At 46.4% G+C, this 16,143-nt stretch overlaps 1 protein-coding gene across 3 annotated transcripts in view; it reads right to left on the bottom strand.

Moving 5' to 3' along the window:
* The window catches only part of hhip (hedgehog interacting protein), a 175,661-nt gene that overhangs the window by 62,373 nt on the left and 97,145 nt on the right, over positions 1 to 16,143 (bottom strand). Inside the window, exon 10 of one of the 3 annotated variants that reach the window (XR_013497730.1) lies at positions 13,796 to 13,977. The exons of the other annotated variants lie outside the window; for them this stretch is intronic. The gene's annotated coding sequence lies outside the window, so the exon portion shown is untranslated. The remainder of the gene's footprint in view (positions 1 to 13,795; positions 13,978 to 16,143) is intronic. 3 annotated transcript variants of the gene reach the window in all.

Here is a 16,143-nt window from a genome sequence, read left to right as displayed (position 1 = left end):
TGCTGCTTATCCTGAGGACTCTTTAAAAGCCTGCTTGGAGCTGCTCTGCAAGCACCTGATGGTGGGTTTGGTCACTTCCTGCCTGCCCTGCTGAGTGATCACTTGTGCTCCTCCAGCCCTTTAAAATGTACATTCAATTCCACGTGTGCCAGTTGCCAACAGATAAGCAGAAGTTGCACACACTTACACTTTCGATTTAGGACCCACACCTCACTGATTAAACTCTGTCCCTATTTTCTCTCCTGGAGGATCTGGCTCCGAATTTTAGACTAGGTTTTTCAACCAATATAAATAGTTTCTCTTTATCAATTGGCGGCACAGTGGTTAGCACTGCTGCCTCACAGTGCCAGAGACCTGGGTTTTATTCTGGCCTTGGGCTGTGTGGCGTTTGCCCATTGCGAACTGCAGTGACCACATCTGCAGCAAGTGTTTTTTTTAATATACTTTTCCAATTCAATCAAATCAAATCCAATTCAGAGTCTCAACAAGTTGAGACATTTCCGATCCAGGCTGACAAGACAGGGCGAGCGACCAAACCACCCAGTCCTGGGCCTGATCTACATGAACCAAGCTGATTGGAGAAGGGGGAGGTTCCTCCTCCAAGACTTGAGCTCATTTGCATCTTAGCCAAAAGGCCGAGATGCCGCTTTTAAAAATTGCTTCATATGAAACATATGAAGCCTCAGCGTAACCTAATGACCTCGACCAAGTGCGGCCGACCATGGGCTGCCGTCCATACACTTGATCTTAGCCAAAAGGCCGAGAAGCGATAGACATCTGCAGCAAGTGTTGGTTGAGTGGTAAACCACTGTTAGTTAGTATCTGTTGTGGTTAGCCACTGTTAGTTAGTATCTGTTATTATCTGTATATGTGGCACATCCCTGCCGGCTCCGCCCAAGACTCCTCCCCCTGGTCCGGGTATAAAGGCGGTGGCTCCTCCCCCTAGCCTTTCGTACGGACCAGATCTCCGACAGGGATGGCTCCAAGTTCTTGTTAATAAATTTGTTCTTGCATACAAAGTAGTCTTTGCTTGATTGATGGTGCATCAATTTTATTAACAAGATTTTAAAATGGAGCAGATGTTAAAACCCGACAGATTGAATCTGGATCCTCAAACTGTAGGAGCGTCAAACACGTTTGATCATTGGCTGAAATGCTTCGAAGACTACATCGACGCCTCCGCTGTTGTCCATTCGGATGCCGAGAAACTACGAGTGCTCCACGGCCGGGTAAGCGACGTAGTATATTCTACGATTCGGGACGCAGAAAATTACAAAGACGCCATCGAACTTTTAAAGGGCCAGTATAACAAATGGCCTAATGAAGTCTACGCGAGACATCTCCTAGCTACACGCAGACGGCAGCCAGGATAATCGGTTGACCAATTCCTGCGCGCGTTGCGACTGCTTGGCCGGAACTGCAACTGCAAGACTGTGACAGCCATCCAATACACAGAGGACTTAATCAGGGATGTCTTTGTTACGGGCATCGGGACGACCTCTATCCGACAACGGCTACTGGAACAGGGTGCGCTGGACTTAAAGAAAACTGTGGAACTGGCCAAATCCTTAGAGGTGACTCCGATTATCTCGAGGCCTTCTCACCTGACCACGTGGGCGCATCGTGGACACCGCAGCTGTCGCTACCCCTGTACTCGGGAGGGCCACAGACCTACGTCGCGCCACGTCCCACCGGTGATCTGACCGCTGCAGCAGCCTCTGGAGGCCCGAAGTGCTACTTCTGCGGCCTGGGTAAGCACCCCCGACAACGCTGCCCGGTGAGGGAGTCGTTCTGCTCTGCGTGTGGGAAGAAGGGACACTACTGTGGATAGTTGGGAACCTGTCTCGGGGGCAGGGAATTCATATGGTGTTCGTGGAAGTGGAAATGAATAGGGTTGGGAAGCATTTTCTGATCAGGGCCATTGTGATCTCCTGGACTCGTTTCGATCGCCTCAGGGGGTCGGAGAGGAATTTCCCAGATTTTATTTTCCCCATATTGGCCCTGGGGTTTTTCACTCTGGGTTTTCGCCTCTCCCTGGAGATCACATGGTCTGGAATGGGGGGGTGGGGGTGAGTTAATAGGTTGTGATGAACAAAGCATCGTAGCTGTGAGGGACAGCTCGGTGGATAGGATATTGGTATGTAGATAGGTTGGAAAATTGGGCGGGGATCCTGGATTCAGGATTCAATCCTGGACCGGGGAGCGGCGCGGGCTTGGAGGGCCGAAGGGCCTGTTCCTGTGCTGTATTGTTCTTTGTTCTATGCCAAAGTCTGCCGTAAGTCCATCTCCAAATCCACGAGCGCCGCGTGTGACCCGCCATCTTGGATGACCCCGGCCGCGTGCGACCAGCGGGGGCCGCCATCTTGGACGACCCCGGCTGTGTGCGACCCGCGGGGGCCGCCATCTTGGATGATGTCATTGGCCGCCGGCGACCCGCGGGGGCCGCCATCTTGGATGAATTCGGCCGTGAGCGACCAGCAGGGGCCGCCATCTCCTACCTCATCAGCCCCCTATGACTACCTGCAAGATCCAACGGTGGCGTCGGTTACCCTGGACCAGTCCAAGCTTCATCGTCTCGCCAAGTCCAGGATGGACATCGAGGTAAATGGGCACAGGGAGCATTGTTTGTTTGACAGTGGGAGTACGGAGAGCTTCATTCACCCTGATACGGTGAGTCGATACACCCTTTCCGTGCAGCCCGTCAAGCAAACGATCTCCTTGGCATCGCAGACCCGCTCTGTAAATGTCCTCGGGTACTGCGTGGTGACCCTGAAAGTGCGGGGCACAGTATACAAGAACTTCAGGCTCCTCGTGCTGCCACATCTCTGCGCTGCTGTACTCCTGGGGCTAGATTTCATGACCCATCTGAAGAGTGTCACTATACAGTATAATGGGCCTTTTCCCCTGCTCTCTGTCTGAAATCAGCGGCATCTAAATTGCCCACTGCGCACCACCTGCAGTCTCTCGACCCTTAAAATCACCCCTCCCTCCTTGTTTGCAAATCTCTGTCCTGACTGCAAGCCCATCGCCACCAAGAGCAGGCGGTATAGTGCTGGAGACAGGGCCTTTATCAGGCCCGAAGTCCAGCGGCTCCTCAAGGAAGGGATCATCCAGGCCAGTACCAGCCCCTGGAGAGCACAAGTGGTAGTCGTTAAGACTGGGGAGAAACGCAGAATGGTCATTGACTACAGTCAGACCATTAATTGATACACGCAGCTGGACGCGTACCCTCTTCCCCGCATATCTGACATGGTCAATCAGATTGCACAATAGTCGAGAAGAAAATGAAAGCGTACAAAAGGTTCAGAGAGCTTGGCAAAGATAGGGATCCAGATGAGTATACGGCTTGTAGGAAGGGACTAAAGAAGGAAATTAGGAGAGCCAGAAGGGGTCACGAGAAGGCCTTGGCAGGTAGGATTAAGGAAAACCCTAAGGCGTTCTATAAATATGTGAAGAGTAAAAGGATGAGACGTGAAGGAATAGGGCCTATAAAAGGTGAAGGCGGGAAAATCTGTACGGAACCAGTAGAAATGGCAGAGGTGCTGAATGAGTATTTTGCCTCGGTTTTCACAGAGGAGAAAGACCTGGGTGGATGTACTGCGGGCTTGCGGTGGACTGAAAAGATTGAGTATGTGGAATTTAACAAAGAGGTTGTGCTGGAATCTTTGAATGGCATCAAGATAGATAAGTCGTCGGGTCCGGATGGGATGTACCCCAGGTTATTGTGGGAGGTGAGGGAAGAGATTGCAGAGCCCCTGGCGATGATCTTTGCGTCGTCGATGGAGATGGGGGAGGTGCCGGAGGATTGCGGATGTGGTTCCTATTTTCAAGAAGGGGAATAGGGATAGCCCAGGAAATTACCGACCGGTGAGTCTAACCTCAGTGGTTGGTAAGCTGATGGAGAAGATCCTGAAGGACAGGATTTATGAGCATTGAGAGAGGTTTAGTATGCTCAAGAATACTCAGCATGGCTTTGTCAAAGGCAGATCGTGCCTTACGAGCCTGGTGGAGTTCTTCGAAAATGTGACTAAACAACATTGACGAAGGGAAAGCGGTAGATGTGGTTTATATGGATTTTAGCAAGGCGTTCGATAAGGTCCCCCATGCGAGGCTTCTAGAAAAAGTGAGAGGGCATGGGATCCAAGGGGCTGCTGCCCTGTGGATCCAGAACTGGCTTGCCCAAAGGAGGCAGAGAGTGGGTATAGATGGATCTTTTTCTAAATGGAGTTCTGTCACCAGTGGTGTGCCCCAGGGATCTGTTCTGGGACCCTTGCTGTTTGTCATTTTCATAAATGACCTGGATGACGAAGTGGAGGGTTGGGTTGGTAAGTTTGCCGGCGACACGAAGGTTGGTGGGGTTGTGGATAGTCTGGAGGGATGTCAGAAGTTACAGAGGGACATAGATTGGATGCAAGACTGGGCGGAGAAGTGGCAGATGGACTTCAACCCAGATAAATGCATAGTGGTCCATTTTGGCAGGTCAAATGGGATGAAGGAGTACAATATAAAGGGAAAGATTCTTTGTACTGTAGAGGATCAGAAGGACCTTGGGGTCCGGGTCCATAGGACTCTAAAATCGGCCCCGCAGGTGGAGGAGGTGGTTAAGAAGGCGTATGGTGTGCTGGCCTTTTATCAATAGAGGGATTGAGTTTAGGAGTCCAGGGATAATGATGCAGCTATATAAGACCCTCGCCAGACCCCACTTGGAGTACTGTGCTCAGTTCTGGTCGCCTCATTACAGGAGGGATGTGGAAAAGATTGAAAGGTTGCAGAGGAGATTTACAAGGATGTTGCCTGGATTGAGTGGCATGCCTTGTGAGGATAGGCTGAGGGAGCTCGGTCTTTTCTCCTTGGAGAGACGTAGGATGAGAGGAGACCTAATAGAGGTATACAAGATGTTGAGAGGCATAGATCAGGTGGACTCTCAGAGGCTTTTTCCCAGGGTGGAAATGGCTGCTACGAGAGGACACAGGTTTAAGGTGCTGGGGGGTAGGTACAGGGAAAATGTTGGGAAGTTTTTCACAGAGAGGGTGGTGGGCGAGTGGAATCGGCTGCCGTCAGTGGTGGTGGAGGCAAACTCAATAGGGTCTTTTAAGATACTCCTGGATGAGTACATGGGACTTAATAGGATGGAGGGTTATAGGTAGGCCTAAAAGGTAGGGATATGTTCGGCACAACTTGTGTGGCCGAAGGGCCTGTTTTGTGCTGTAGTTTTTCTATGTTTCTAATATCGGGTGTTCTCCACCATTGACTTGAAGTTGGCATACCACCAGCTCCCTTTCCGCCTGGAGGACTGCCAATATACGGCTTTCGAGGTGGATGGTCGCCTTTACCACTTCCTTAGGGTCCCTTTTGGCGTCACCAACGGGGTCTCGGTTTTCCAGCGTGAAATGGACTGAATGGTAGACCAGAACGGGCTGCGGGCCACCTTCCCGTACCTGGATAACGTCACCATCTGTGGCCATGATCAGCAGGACCACGATGCCAACCTCCACAGATTCCTGCACACGGCTAGCCTCCTTAACTTGACCTACAATAAGGAGAAGTGCGTATTCCGTACACATCGCCATCCTCGGGTACGTAGTGGAGAATGGAGTCATCGGCCCCGATCCCGACCATATGCGTCCCCTCCTGGAACTTCCCCTCCCCACTAACCTCAAAGCACTGAGATGATGCCTGGGTTTCTTCTCGTACTATGCACAGTGGGTCCCCAACTATGCGGATAAAGCCCGTCCGCCCATAAAATCCACCTCTTTTCCCCTGCCGGCAGAGGCCCGTCTGGGTTTCGACCGCATCAAAGCTGACATCGCGAAGGCCACGATACACGCTATAGACGAATCCATCCTGTTCCAAGTGGAGCGCGATGCGTCTGACTTCGCCCTAGCCGCCACCCTTAACCAGGCGGGCAGACCCGTGGCCTTCTTTTCACGAACCCTCCAGGGCCCCGAAATTCGACACTCCTCTGTCGAAAAGGAGGCCCATGCCATAGTGGAAGCTGTACGGCACTGACGCCACTATTTAGCTGGTAAACGGTTCACCCTACTCATGGACCAACGATCCGTTGCCTTCATGTTCAACAATACGCAGCGGGGCAAGATCAAAAACGATAAGATATTGCGGTGGAGAATCAAACTCTCCACCTACAATTGCGATATCTTGTATCGGCCCGGGAAGCTCAATGAGCCACCTGACGCCCTGTCCCGTGGAACATGTGCCAGTGCGCAGGTGGACCGGTTGCAGGCTCTCCACAACGACCTCTGCCACCCAGGGTTCACCAGGTTTTTTCACTTCATTAGAGCCCGTAACCTGTCCTACTCCGTTGAGGATGTCAGGTCTATAACTCGAAATTTCCAGGTCTGCGCGGAACGGCAGCCGCACTTCTACCGACCAGACAGGGCACACCTCATAAAAGCCACCCGCCCCTTTGAACGCCTAACCATTGACTTCAAAGGCCCCCTCCCCTCATCTGATCGCAACATATATTTCCTCAATGTCATTGACGAGTATTCACGTTTCCCCTTCGCTATTCCCTGCCCAGATATGTCCTCGGCCACGGTCATCAGGGCCCTGCGCAGCCTCTTCACTCTGTTCGGTTTCCCTAGCTATATCCAAAGCGACTGGGGATCCTCCTTCATGGGTGATGAACTGCGACGGTACCTGCTCTCCAAAGGTATAGCCTCGAGTAGGACTACTAGCTACAACCCCCGGGGAAACGGACAGGTTGAGAGAGAGAACGCAACAGTCTGGAAGACCGTTTTACTAGCGCTCCGGTCTAAAGGCCTTCCAGTCACCCGCTGGCAAGAGGTCCTACCGGAGGCACTACACTCCATTAGGTCCTTCCTGTGCACGGCAACCAATGCCACCCCCCACGAATGGATGTTCGTGTTCCCCAGGAAGTCTTCCTCGGGGACTTCACTACCGTCGTGGCTGGCATACCCGGGCCCGTCCTGCTTCGGAAGCATGTCAGGACCCGTAAGTCTGACCCCTTGGTCGAAAGGGTTCAACTCCTCCACGTCAACCCCCAGTACGCCTATGTGGCGTACTCCGATGGGCGGGAGGACACGGTATCTATCCGAGACCTAGCACCCGCAGGTGACTCAGGGACCACTATGGCCCCCAACCCCTCACCTCCAATCCCCAACTTTGTCCCTACCACATCAGAACCACTATTCACTCCTCTCACCCCCGTATACAGCTCGCCTGAGCCCCAGGAATTGCCACCACGCACTCGATGATCGGAAGAGACTACTGATGACAACAACGTCCTGGTGCTTGAAACAACACCGCAGCCACCTGAACCTACATCGGAACCGGCAGTACGGCGGTCGCAGCGGCAGAGCAAGCCCCCGGATAGACTGAACCTGTAGATATTGTTTATTCTGCCTCACCCCCGACGGACTCTTTTTTTTAAAACAGGGGGTGAATGTGGTAAACCACTGTTATCTGTTGTGGTTAATCACTGTTAGTTAGTATCTGCTATTATCTGTATATGTGGCACATCCCTGCCGGCTCCGCCCAAGACTCCTTCCCCTGGAGCGGGTATAAAGGCAATGGCTCCTCCCCCTAGCCTTTAGTACGGACCAGATCTCCGACAGGGATGGCTCCAAGTTCTTGTTAATAAAAGCCTATTTGTTCTTGCATACAAACTAGTCTTTGCTTGATTGATGGTGCATCAGGTTGCTCGAAGAACTTCGGCTCAGAATTAATGAGCTGGAGTCTGAGCTTCAGATGCTGTGGCACATCCGGGAGGGGGAGAGTGACCTGGACACTTTATTTCAGGAAGAGGTCACACCCGGTAGATTAAGTATCTCAAATTCGGCCAGTGACAACAGGGTGTGACTGCAAGTGAGGCAGGTAGGGGGATTCTAAATTCAGGTACAGAGCAGCCTCAACTCTTTACCTTGTCAAACAGGTATGAGGTACTTGTTCTCTATGTGGATGAGGAAGAGGGCTATAGGGAGGATGAACTCACCGACTACTGCATCATGGTACAGGCGGCCATTCAAGAGGGGGGAGCAAAAAGACAAGTGGTAATTGTCAGAGACTCTATAATTAGGGGGATTGATAGCACCCTTTCTAAGCCGGATCATGAGTCCCACATGGTACGTTGCCTGCCTGGTGCCAAGGTAAGGGACATCTCTGATCGACTTGAAAGGATAGTGGAGTGGGAGGGGTAGGATCCAGTTGTTGTGGTCCACATTGGGAAAATCAAGATAGGCAAGACTAGGAAAGAGGACCTGTTTGGGGATTACTTGGAACTAAATTAAAGAACAGTTCCTCAAGAGATATAATCTCTGGATTACTACCCAAGCCATGTGTGAATTGGCACAGGGATGAGAAAATTAGGGAAGTGAACACGTGGCTAAAGGAGTGGTACAGGAAAGGGTTCCAGTTCATGGGGCATTGGCATCAGTATTGGAACAGGAGGGATCTGTACGTAGGGTGGGCCTACACCTGAACCGATCTGGGACCAGTGTTCTAGCGGAAAGGATAAATAGGGTGGTCACAAGGACTTTAAACTAGCAAGATTGGGGGGGGGGGGGGGAGCGGGGAGGGAAGGGAAGGGTAAAACTATGGGAAGTATAATGATGAATAGAAGGCAAAGCAACAGATTAGCAAGTGGAGAGAAAGTTTCAACTACATGGAAAATGACAAAAAAAGTTAAAAGGGAGAAGAACTCAGGAGATGTTATTAATAAAGGTGTTAGGATTCAAAAAGGTAGACAAACTAGCATAAAGGCATTTTACCCAAATGCTCGTAACATTCGAAACAAGGCAAATGAGTTGACGGCACAAATCATCATGAATGAGTATGATTTAGTGGCCATTACAGAGACATGGTTGCAAGGTGGTCACGACTGGGAGTTAAATATCAGACTACATCAGGGGTGTCAGACTATTCGGAAGGACAGACAGGAAGGTGTAGCTCTGATATTTAAGGATGACATCAGAGCGGTAGTGAGAGATCGTATAGATTCTATCGAGAAAAGCGTTGAATCCATTTGGGTGGAAATTAGAAATAGTAAGCAGGAAAAAGTCACTGATAGGCATAGTCTATAGGCCGCCAAATAATAACATCACAGTGGGGCGAACAATAAACAAGGAAATAACTGATGCATGTTAAAATGTTACGGCAATTATCACGGGGGACTTTAATCTACATGTTGATTGGTCAGTCAAGGCAGTCTTGAGGAGGAGTTCATAGAATGTATCCCCAATAGTTTCCTCGACCGGTATGTAATGGAACCAACGAGGGAGCAAACTATCCTAGATCTGGTCCTGTGTAATGAGACATGAATAATTAATGATCTCACAGTTAGGGATTCACTGGGAAGGAGCGATCACATTATTGTTGAAGTTAAAACACAGATGGAGCGTGAGAAGGTAAAATCCAATACCAGTGTCTTAAACAAAGGAGGCTACAATGGGATGAGGGAGGAGTTGGCTAAGGTAGACCGGGAACAAAAACTTTATGGTGGGACAATTGAAGAACGATGGAGAACTTTCAAAGCTATTTTTCACAGTGCTTAGCAAAAGTATATACCAGCGATAAGGAAGGACTGTAGAAAAAGGGATAATCAGCCATGGATATCTAAGGAAATAAAGGAGTGTATCAAATTGAAAGAAAATGCATACAAAGTGGCAAAGATTAGTGGGAAACTAGAGGACTGGGGAATCTTTAAAGGTCAACAGAAAGCCACGAAAAAAGCTATAAAGAAAAGTTAGATTGAGAGTAAACTAGCTCAGGATATAAAAACTGAAAGCAAAAGTTTCTACAAATATATAAAAAGAAAAAGAGTAACTAAGGTAAACATTGGTTCTTCAGAGGGTGAAAAGGGGGATTTAATAATGGGAAATGGCCGAGGCTTTGAACAGGTATTTTGTGTCGGTCTTCACAGTGGAAGACACAAATAACATGCTAAAAATTGATGACAAGGAGGCTATGGCAGGTCAGGGCCTAGAAACGATCATTATCACTAAAGAAGCAGTGTTAGGTAGGTAATGGGGCTAAAGGTAAACAAGTCTTCTGGCCCTGATGGAATGTATTGGGTACTAAAAGAGATGGTGGGGGAAATAGCAAATGCACTCGTGGTAATTAACCAAAATTCACTGGAGTCTGGGGCGGTTCCAGCAGATTGGAAAACAGCAAATGTGACACCACTGTTTAAAAAGGAGGTAGACAAAAAGCAGGCTACCAAAGGCTGGTTAGCTTAACTTCTCTCATGGGGAAAATGCTTGAATCTATCAAGGAAGAAATAGCAAGACATCTGGATAGAAATTGTCCCATTGGGAAGACTCAGGATGGGTTCATGAAAGGTAGGTCATGTTTAACTAATTTAGTGGAATTCTTTGAGGACATTACAAGCGCGGTAGACAACGGGGAATCGGTGGATTTTCAGAAGGCATGCGACAAGGTGCTGCACAAAAGGCTGCTGCATGAGATAAAGGTTACGGGTAATGTATTAGCATGGATAGACGATTGGTTAACTAAAAGCAAAGAGTGGGGATAAATGGGTGTTTTTCTGGTTGGCAATCAGTGACTAGTGGTGTGCCTCAGGGACTGCAATTGTTTAAAATTTACAAAGATGATTTGGAGCTGGAGACCACGTGTAGTATGTCAAAGTTCGCAGATGACACCAAGATGAGTAATAGAGAATTCCAGAAAATACAATCCTAGTTGGTGTAATGTCGCCACCTAAATTAACCCAGGTATAATTATTTTATATTTGTTTTAAATTAAAATCTGCTTCCAGACCGCTTGCTTTAAAGGTACTTTAATTTGTTTTGACTTCATTTATGTAAAATGTTACGACATATAAACTCCTGGGGAAGTGCAGAATATAATTAGGTATATAAGATCTATAAGAAGGTTCTACAAGGAGGAAGAGAGCGAAATGATAAGAAAAGTACTATTAGATACCACATTATTAAATGTTCTGATGTCTATTGTCAGAAAATCCTGTAATCTGGTACTCATTATGTGAATGTTAGTTCTTACAAATAAAACATCACATGCCCATAGGTATTGTGTGAGGTCACTGTACTAAAGAATACCATATTCTCAGCTGCTTGAATAGGAGTAACCCGTGGAATCACAACACAGTGACCAATTATTTTCAGCAGATACAGATGCAATGATTCACCACCTCATAAATTTTTAAAAAACCTGCCAAGCTGACAAGCTCCATTAATATTTGATCTTGTTCCAGAATAGATATACTTGCATTAATGTCTCTCTGTACTTCGGACAATATGTGGAAATTAACGAAGGCTCCAAAAATACAATGAACTCAATCCATGTTGATATGCTTGCAATGCATAAACAAAGTGTGCTGCAGGAATGGTCATGTCACAGATTGGGACATGATTTTCAGCTCAAAACCCTTACATCAGCTGGTTTGTTACAGGTTGGAGTTTTTGAATAACTGACGCAGTCTCCTCAGTCTCCACTTGGGAATCCAAGAGGGGCCATGGAGAATGGTTACAGCAGTATCTGTGACCTCCAAATGTTTAGCATAGTTGGAGTCGTGGTGTTAGTTGAAATTATTCTTTTTTGACAGAGCATATATCTTGCGATACACCGGCTTTCATTTTTAAATCACCCTCTTCACCAGTCTCGGCTTCATGCAAAGAATGCACGTGTGTTGTCTTCAGTGGTGCTCAGTAAGTGATAGAAATTGTATCATTCATCACATATTTGCCATTTATGTGGGATTAAAATGTCATCCCATACTTTGGTGGACGTTTTCTACATCAACCCTCATATTTGGCTGCTGGTGATATAGGTAGTGAGGCAAACAGGGAGCAGCACCTGACAACATCTATGGCAAATGTTATATTTTCTTCATTACTTTAATTGTGCTGCAGTTCACTAGCACCAAGGACTGTTTCAGCTTTCCAATGTTTATCTAAGAGCACCTTAAATGATCTTCTTTAGTTGGCACTGCCAAGAGAATGATATCCCCTCCCAGATCACAACAATGCATCAGACTCTCTGATCATTTATCAATTGTGGCTTGGACACTGTAGATCTGCCTGGCTAAAAGATGTGGGGAGCGATTCTCCCAGCCTGTTGCACTGCTCGAGTAGCGCAGCAGGCCCAGGAGACATCAGCGGGGGCCATTTCATGGGTTTCCCGTTGGGCATCATGTCCTCCGTGAGTCTCCCAGACGAAGATTTCCAGCGTAACCAACTCTGCACCGAGGTTGGGACTGTTGGGAGGGATCGGGATATCGGGGCTGGCCAGGTGGGGGCCGGGGAGATCTGGGCTGGCTGGAGGGGTTCTGAGGCGGTGGTGGAGTCAGTAGGACAGCGATGGGGGGTTGCGGGGCTGGCCAGCAATCTGGAGGCCGGCAATGCGGGGCCACTGTGCATGCACTAATCTCCGTGCTGACACTTCAGCACATGTTCAGTGGCTCGCTCAGCACTATGTTGCCGGCCTCTTGGGCGGGAATAGGCTTGGTCCACAGATTTCCAGAGTGAATCACGCTGAGGCTAGCGGAATTTACTCCCACTTTCCTGCAAATTGGGGGCTTAGAATTTTTTGGGGAGAATCCCGGCCCTGATTACTGTGCATAACATAAAAAGATCAAACTCAGTTTCAATCTTTCATTTGATGCCTGTTATCTTCAAGCTAAGTTGACCCCAAAGTGACTTTGCCCATCTTCCTCCCTCCAACCCCACAACTATAATTTGCATTCACATAGCTTCTCGCTCCTTGAACATAGTAAAACATCTCAAAGTATGTCACAGGAGCATTATCAGACAAAATTTGACAATGCACAACATAAGATCCAGTTCAAAGATGTGTAGTTTAGGTGGATTGGCCATGCTAAATTGCTCCTTATGTTAGATACATTAGGCATGAGAAAAGTATGTGGTGTTATGGGGATCGGGCAGGGGAGAGGGCCTGGGTAAGATACACTGTCAGAGAGTTGGTGCAGAGCTGATGGGCTGAATGGCCTCTTCTGCACTGTAGGGATTCTATGATAAGCTAATATTAGTACAGGTGACCAAAAGCTTGGGCAGAGTGTCTTAGAGGAGGAGAGAGCGATGGAGAGGATTGCAGGGTGGGGGGGCTGTGAATTCTAGAGTGTAGGGACAAGGCAGCTGAAGGCATGGCCACCAGTGGTGGAGCAAATAAGATCATGAATGCTCAAGAGGCCAGAAATGGAGAAGTGCAGAGATATTAGAAGGTTGTAAGACTGGAGGAGATAGAGATAGCACTGATTGAGACCATGGAGGAATTTGAAAACAAGAATGAAAATTTTAAAATTGCAGCATTGCTGAACCAGGAACCAACAATGTAGGCCAACGAGCACAGAAATAATGAGTGAACATGGATTGGGGCAAGTTTGGATAGAGACAGCAGATACAGTCATTTATTAGCTTCATGTATTAAATAAGTTACACTCTTAAGATAATTTCCTTGGCACTGCAGCACTACTTTTCAAATCTGAAGTAAAATTACAGGGGACTTAAGTGTATGTTATATAAAGCATGCTGCATTGCGGGAAGTAAATTTGCAAAGTTGCAATTTAATGATTGAGTTCACAAGATATCATAAATTATATGGGCCATTATTTATCTGAACCTCTTGGTGCTTTAGGTGCTAGATTTTGAATAATAATTCAGAACTTCACAAGATACCAGCTTTTTGATGCTGAATTGTAGTGGATTTGATTATTTTTCATATAATGTGCAACAATTACAAATATAAATTAATTTGTCTGATTTATAATTGAGAAATTCCGTTTATCCGATTAAATATGTCTTTGGTAAATATGAACAGATACTCTCACAGCAACAATCATTGCAAACATTTGGTTGATTACCTAATTCATCTTCTCCAAATCCTAAAACCGTTCCTGAGATATGACCGCTAAGAGAATTTTTGCAGGTGGTGCTACTGCCAAAGCACAAGGCTCGTTCTTGCCAGAGTTTGTTCAAAGAGTTTTGTTGAAGGCTCATCAGTTGCCTGAAATTATGCAGAAAATTGATTATCCATACATTATACAAATACTTTGATCTATAGCTGCTCCCAATCATAACTAGGTATTCTGAAATAAATATGTGGGATTTTCTGAAATATCTCATAACATTTAAGATATTCAAATTAAATTACCTATTGGCACCAGGGATTTTGAGTTTTGCTAAAACACTACTGCAGTAAAACAACATTAGTTAGGTATTAAAATTTTAATCATAGCAATGATTACAATGTTAATATCTACATTAACTGGACACAGTCAGAAGTCTCACAACATCAGGTTAAAGTCCAATAGGTTTATTTGGAATTGCAGGCTTTAGGAGCTCTGCTCCTTCACCTGATGAAGGAGCAGCGCTCCGAAAGCACGTGACTCCAAATAAACCTGTTGGACTTTAACCTGGTATTGAGAGACTTCTTACTGTGCCCACCCCAGTCCAATGCCGGCATCTCCACATCATACATTAACTGGAGGAATCCAAATTCCTGTCCAATCCAAAAATCTCATGCGAACGAGGAAAACATGAACCATACATAAGAATCCCAATCAGAGAATCGCTGTAAGTTGGCTAGCACAATGCGAATTAATCTTTGGACTGGATTTTACTTTATATGTCATCTCTTTCAGCTCTGACTTTAGTTATAATTCTAAATATCAGTGCAAATACAAGATATCATCCCCTGAAGTTCAAATCATGAAGTGCATTGCCATAGTAGTCCAAAAATGTGTTGAAAACTGTACCTTTAATTACAAAAGTAAACACAATAAATTGGATCCGATGCATTTAGTTGTATCTTACAACTGGTGTACTGCAACACTTAAGGCTATTACAATCTGTTTTGACTAACTGCCAATTGCAGCAGAACATGGTCGCAAAGACTGCTGACGATTTTGAGAACATTACGCCAATTTCAGTTTCACAGGTGTTCTTACCTACACAATGTTGGTTAAAGCCATCAGAAAGCCAACTCTTGGGTGGTAAGTTTCTCTAACACATTCAGAACACCTTTAATAGCTCCAAAGGGTTTATATTGGCAACAACATACAGTTATGAGATCAATATCACTTTTATACTGGCACAAGGCTGTATGTATAAACAAAGGCTCCCAGACCCCTTGAAAGACTTACAAGTTAAAGAACACATGCTTGGAAAACTGAGTAGAGTTATGAAAGCAAAAAACAGAACATTTCCAACCGTATAATCCAAAAGACGTACAATGGAATATTAAGCAAACATTATTACATCCAATGGACACAACAGAGGGGAACGTTCTGAATCTGGATGAAAGGAACTCCACTCCCCACAAAGTTACCAGCAAGGCTGCAGGTATTGGCAGAGTTGAATCATTTGAGTAATTTTTATCATCATCACTTAGGCAGTAATCTGATGGAGCAAATTGCCTATCCATTGTAGAAACTGCCTCACATTCATTCCATTGATTTCAAAGAAATAAAATGTTGTCAGTTTTACAATGAGCAAACAATCCACTCCACTTGACAGTATGTAAAAAATTACTTTCCCTCCCAATTCAAGTCTGAAGATACAAAATTCAAGCTAAGGAGGAAATAATAATCAAAGCAGTTGCCTTTAGGTACACAGTTCATTTGAGTATTGCCTATTCATGCCAGTTACCTCGGTGTGAAACCGAGTGGTTTGATTAAATGCTGTTAGGAGTAAGACCTTTACAACCAGGAAGTTTGTCAATCTGAATACAGTGCAAGTAAATGTGAAACTTGCAGTACAATACAAAACTCTGATATTAGTCGGAACTAAATTAACAGATTTACTCAGAGAAGTGTTAGGAATACATGTGGGGAAGGGAACAAAATTGTACTGTACAATGGGAGCGCTCTGCTCAACTTTTGGTTAAAGGACAATTGGCCTTGGACTTCTGGTTGAGGCTTGGGAATGCCAAAAAATTGAAATTGCTCCATTATCCAATATAGACAGTCTTCAAACAAAAGCAGAAATACTGGAAATACTCAGCAGAGCTGACAGCATCTATGGAAAGAGAAACAGAGTTAACTGACAGGATTTTCCCAGTTACAGGGTGATGAGCTGAGAGGCCAGGGTGAAGGTGGGGGCAGGTGCAGAGGCTGAGAAAAAGCAGGGGGACACATTGGGAATATTGCCCCATTGCAGTTCCAGCACTGGA

This window comes from Mustelus asterias, chromosome 1, assembly GCF_964213995.1.
Source record: "Mustelus asterias chromosome 1, sMusAst1.hap1.1, whole genome shotgun sequence".
Taxonomy (NCBI): Eukaryota; Metazoa; Chordata; class Chondrichthyes; order Carcharhiniformes; family Triakidae; genus Mustelus; species Mustelus asterias.
The sequence above is the reverse complement of the archived record's forward strand: the minus strand, read 5'-3'. Positions and strand labels throughout refer to the sequence as shown.